At 30.8% G+C, this 6032-nt stretch overlaps 1 protein-coding gene across 4 annotated transcripts in view; it reads left to right on the top strand.

The window, feature by feature from the left end:
* Positions 1-927: 927 nt before the first annotated feature.
* LOC106457570 (RNA-binding protein 4B-like) overlaps positions 928-6032 on the top strand; it is a 112131-nt gene continuing 107026 nt past the window's right edge. For 3 of the 4 annotated variants that reach the window (XM_022383562.1, XM_022383563.1, XM_013917006.2), the window contains exon 1: positions 928-1039. The gene's annotated coding sequence lies outside the window, so the exon portion shown is untranslated. The remainder of the gene's footprint in view (positions 1040-6032) is intronic. The other variant, XM_022383564.1, reaches the window with a different exon arrangement.

The raw sequence follows: 6032 nt of genomic DNA, 5'->3' as shown, positions 1-6032 counted from the left end.
CTGCCATTTATTTGCCCAACGAATTAAAAAAAAATCTATATTATTTTGTAAAGAATCCTCCTCGTTCTCACAGCCTGCTCGTGTTATTAGGTTGATATATTCTAGATGTCTATGTCAGTGTGTGTATTCTGAACTCATTTTAGCATAAAAGTATAACCTATATACTTTTCTTGCTAAGCAACATGACATAAAACTCATTGTTGGAATGCATTATTACCTAAATGCACTGGCTTTCCTATATATTAGAAGTTGTTATATAGGGAAACACGTCTTTTAGATGTGGTTTTTTGCTAGCTTGCCTCATAAATAGATGCATACGCGGATGCGCATGGATAAGTAATAATACCCAGGTGCACACCCTCACTTAGTATGGGTGCAAAGTTTCCGGTTTCTAGGTTCTTCGCTTATGGTGCTATGGTTGTCACATACTATTTACTATGTGGTTTTTCGCTAGGTTGCCTCACTAAAAAATGTGCACGCGCGTGGATAAGTAATAATATCCTGATGCACACCCTCAGGGTCCACTTAGTATGTCTGCACAATTTCAGGTTTATAGGTTCTTTCCTCTTGGAGTTGTCCTCAAGTGGCACAGCGGTATATCTGTGGACTTACATCGCTAGAATTAGGGGTTCGATACCTGTGGTGGGCAGAGCATAGGTAGCCCATTGTGTAGCTATGTGCTTAATTACAAACAAACAAACCTCTTGGCGTTATGGCGGTCACACACACACGGACACGCCATTTTATTATCATAGATGTGTAACTTCAAACACTTTTTTGTTCATTTTTGTTGATTTAAAATATTTTTATTGCATATTCTTAAAGGCTTAATAAAAATGAAGAAAAACATGTTTTTAATATAAAACATAACATAATAAATGCGTATGTCTGAGGGACCATATAGTACAGTGGTGATATCATGAACTACGATGATTCACAAGAACCAATGAGATTAAATGATTTAGGAATTCTTGTGAAAAGTAAGATCAGATTGAGAACAAAGAAGATTGTGTGGCGAAAGACAAAAAATTGAAATTCAGTACGTATGTTTTTGAACTATTTGTTGCAATTTTTTCGAGGACCATACAATTCTTAAGTTATTGCAAGTTAAATATATTAATGTCAGCATCAAAATAGTTTACATTGATCGTTATCATTAACTTTAAGTTTAAGCCCACATTGTCATTATATTTAGATAACCGGATACCTTAGGCTTAGTTCTCAGTAATACTAATAGTAATACTACTTCTATAGAGCGTGATATTCTCGAGGCTGTTTAATCACGTTAAACCTTTCAACTCCTAAGTGTAATGAGGTTTATTCACTAAATCAAACGGCGCGAGTTTAGTTGTCAATACGTCAGTATTATCTGGTTTTGGCATAGGACACCTTACGTATTAATCTTGTCCATACTTTATTGACTAAGTAATGCTAATAATAAAACTAAAAACTTCTGTTGTTGTTAAGCTTTGACATGATAATTCTCACTAAAGTATAATTTGAAACAAAAGGAACTGGTTAACAAAGTTTTACCTAAAAAAAAGGAAGATATTAAAAAATGCAGTGAAGTAAATCCAGTTATAATTTTAAATACACATTATTCTTTGTTCTTCAATGACTCAAAGTACACAAAATGTTGGATTTTTAACCTTTTCAACCAGTTTCAAAAATCAGTGTAATCTGTAATTCTGAAACCTGATGTATTAATGAATTTAACATACCAGTAGCTGTTTGTGCAGCAACGTCTTTTAGAATATCACCTGTTTTAACAGTTGAGAAGAAATTTATAGATTAGTATTAGAGACTAAATAAAAAAAATCATAGTTTTCTTTTCAAATTATATATTTTTCCTAGAAATCACAACATCTGTGGTTTACCCAAGCCACCACCATCTTGTTGGTAAAGTCCAAATAGCTATGACAGGCCAGTAAATGAATGATTAATTACACACATCACTGTTGCTTCAGTATTCAATACTGTATTTGTTAAATTGTAATTGGGGGATGTTAATATACATTGACAGTTATTTCTAGTGTATTTGTATATGTAAATTATATTTCTTTAAGACAATGAAGTACTCAGATTGGTTTGAGCAAATATCTATTGCATTTCTTTTATATGTCTAATTTGCACAAGATTGTATAAATAATTTGATATTTTTTTCACTCACTGTTAGTTCCCTTCATTTTAGCAATACCATAATATCAGAGTTCATGTGTAAAAATTATTATACAACTTTATAATAAAAACAAACTTTGGTATTGGGGGTTTCATTATAAGGTAGCATTTTTTTACGATCAAGGTTTCTTAATGACAGCTTGTAACAAAAATTTTATGTGCACAATAGATTTAAGGTAACTATATAATAAGATCATGAAGACAATTAATTCAGTGCTTGCTCACAAAAATGTTATTAATTACTAGCTACAACCTACAAAACATTTTCTGTAGTTTTCATGCCCTTTGCTTGAATTTTCTTTATTCTATCATTTTCACACACAGCATTTAAGCTATGCTTTTTTGCAGACATTGTGTTAGATCAATAAATCCTGGTCTATTTGAAAAAATTATGGGGTCAGACAAGCAAATTCACATAGATGTAACATTATTTAATAAAACTACATGTGTGTAATTTTATTTAGTAAAACATAAAATAAACAATAAAGTATAGTATTGGTATTTTTATAATAGTGTAGAGAGTATGAAATGGTTATGAGCATTCAGTGTATGATACAGTTTTATGAGTTGTAACAAAGAAACTTATAAAAACAAAAAAATATAACCCTAGTAAGGAAAAAGTAAGTAAAGGTGTTTATACTAATCATTGAAATGAATTAAACTAAATAATTGCAATGTAAAGTTATAATTAAGGCAAACTTAGCTGAATATTCAGAAACGTCTGAATGCGTGTTCACAAAGTATGTGGTTTTGAATGAACTGGGCATGCATATTTTAGACCTAAATAATTCAAGAAAGCCCATAGTAAAATGTCCTCTCTCTCTCACTTCTTTTTTTTTTTTTCTCTATCTCTCTCCCCAAAGCCCATTGTGCCATCATGTAGTATGCTCTTTGCATTAAAAAGTTTGACTAAGCAAAAAACTGGTAATGTGGTTCTGAATCGAAAAGCCAATATGGCAATCATGAAAATTGCTGGTACCATTTTTCTATTGAAATACTGCTAGTAAAAATGAATTTTAATTTCCTTTCACTTTCATGACTAGTCTTCATCAGGTTCTGGGTCCTTGGTTATCTTTGATAAATTGATAAGGGCCCCAGTTATTTTATCTCATATTGGTCCTCGGTTCATCAGTGACAATTCCCCTAGTACCTGAAGTAGTTGAAATAAGTTAAATTAACTTAGTTCAAAATATGGTATGAAATTTATGGACCTCTCCCTAAGTGATTATGTATATCAAGTTACAACTGTTTAACTCTTTCAGTACGGGCCCAGTTCCTGGGACCGACCTCATAACCATTTTGTGCTTGTTATAGTTTTCATGCTATAACTATGTTCCGAGTTTATTATAAATTACTCATTATAATATAAATACTACTGAAGTTTAGTCTAATTTTTATAGCCTTTGTTTACAAAGCTATAAACTAGAAAGTCAGTTCCTCTTGCCCCACACACACATTACATCCTCCCATTCTCAAACTGCCAATGTTTCTCTCAGACCTTTGCTGTTACATCATTTATACCTGTAGAAAGACAGTTTTAATTTACCAAATGATGTATAATGCTACCTTGTTCTCAGTAGAGATTTTAGTTGTTTTGTATATAGATTGAAAGTAGCTAAGGGAGTTGTTTTAAGGCACTTATGCCTCAGTTACAAAGCCAGTTAAATAATAGTTATAGGACATTGTTTGCTTTGTGTGTATTATTTGTGTTCGTAAGTGAATACTTGAAATAAATAAATATTTAGTCCCCCAGTGGTAAGTCTGTGGACATTGTGAGCACAGCACAGATAGCCCATTGTGTAGTTTTGTGCTTAATTACAAATAAACAGAAATTATTTAATGGACTAGTATCACCCATTACAAAAAAGTAGGCTTAAGTTTCATTGGCAGGCAGATTTGAACTTGCTACCTTTTGAGTTTGATTAGATGTTAATACATTTGTCAAATGCACAATTAAAGCTTCTCCCATCAAAGAAGATATCTGTACCAAGTGTCCTTATTTGATGGACATATTTTTAATTAACAGAAATAGCATTTTTTCATGTACAAGATTTTTTATTAGTATTTTTTCATTTTTGGTAAATATAAGTAGAAAATTGGTCTCAGACTCATTGTTTTTAATTGATGTTCAGCTCTGAGCTACTAATGGAATTTTATCTTGTTTAGAAAACCATTTAACTCTCTCAACATGGACTTGGTCAATTTGACTGACCACGTGACCTATATGTACTTGTTTAGTCTTTATAGATTTAATACTTCTAACTCTCAATATAGTGTGTATATATTCACACAATTTTGCAGTTAACATTATAAGTGATTCATATACAAAAAATCATATTTTTAGTGAAGTATTTTTAACCCTATCACCCTGGATATGACAAGGTTTTAGTGTTTTACATTCAAACTTTTAGTAAACTACTTTTTGTTTATGTTACACCAATTAGAATAGCATAAAATCTTAGCTAATAATCCATATTTTAATAGTATACAAGTTTTAAGTTCTTAAGTCTACAAGGCAACATTTAAAAAAATCCTGAATTTCCACTAGTGTGACCCACATGACACATTTTCTCTTAGCATGTCATAATCCATATTTTATCCATCACTCCTCAAAAAAGTACAAAATTAAACGTAAATTACTCTATAAAATCCTTATTGCTCAGACAAACCATAATTTTTATAGCCTTCAATTTTATTTGGTTACAGAGCTATCGAATAGAAAATCAAACCCCTTCTGCCACACATACCTGCCACATCCTCTCTTTCAGAACTTGTTGATAGTTCTCTCTTACATTTCATTATATATTACCTATAACCAATAGAAAATCTGGTTTCATCTGTCAAATGACGTATTGTATAGCTTTATGTTCTAAATGGTTAAATGTCAATTTTACTTAGAGTACTAACATTTTTCCCATGAGAAAGTTAATGACTAGCTTGGATGAATTTGTAATGGCTCTTGTTGTACAATTAAAAAGCCTGAAAAAATTTCAGAGTTAGAGGATATTGTCTACTTTTTGCATGTTATTAGTATATGTTCTTTGGTGCATTATTTGATAAAACTTGTTTGGTGTGTTACTACCATTAGTATAAAATATTGGGGTTAACTCTCTTTGAAAACCCGAAAGTAATAAAAATGTAGATTGGGTAAGTACTTTTTTTCTTGTTTTTCATATTTATTTATAAAAGTAACTAAAATCTAAAAATACAGATCTTTTTAAATTATTTAAAACTAGATTAGGTAAAATAAGTAATAAAAATAACATAATTAAAATGGTTTACGAGGCATGCATGTGAGAAATTCATAGTATCTCGTGGGTAATGTAATTCGATAGTGTAATATGAGCATAATGTAATCATATTTTTAATAAAATAAAGATTTGTCCAGGGAATGTGTAGCTCATGTTACACTATCGAATTACATTACCCACGAGCTACTATGAGCTGCTTACATGCGTGCCTCGTGAAACATTTTCATTATATTTTCTTCATGTAATCTAATGTGAACTAACCTAAAAATATTCCTATTTTTACATTTTAGTTACTTCTATAATAGTAAATAAAGAATAAACATGAAAAACAAAAAATAAAGTATTTAACTAATCTTTTTTTTTTTTTTGTCAATTGTCATTGAAACTTAATCCTACTTTTTTATACTAATGGTAGTAATGCACCAAAGAACATATACTAATAACATGCAAAAAGTAGACAATATCCTCTAACTCTGAAATTTTTTCAGACTTTTTAACTGTGCAACAAGAGCCATTACAAATTCATCCAAGCTAGTCGTTAACTTTCCCATGGGAACGATGTTAGTATACTGAGTGAAATTGACATTTAACCATTCAGAACAT

The sequence above is a fragment of the Limulus polyphemus genome, unplaced genomic scaffold (genome assembly GCF_000517525.1).
Source record: "Limulus polyphemus unplaced genomic scaffold, Limulus_polyphemus-2.1.2 Scaffold346, whole genome shotgun sequence".
NCBI classification, from domain to species: domain Eukaryota; kingdom Metazoa; phylum Arthropoda; class Merostomata; order Xiphosura; family Limulidae; genus Limulus; species Limulus polyphemus.
The sequence above is the reverse complement of the archived record's forward strand: the minus strand, read 5'-3'. Positions and strand labels throughout refer to the sequence as shown.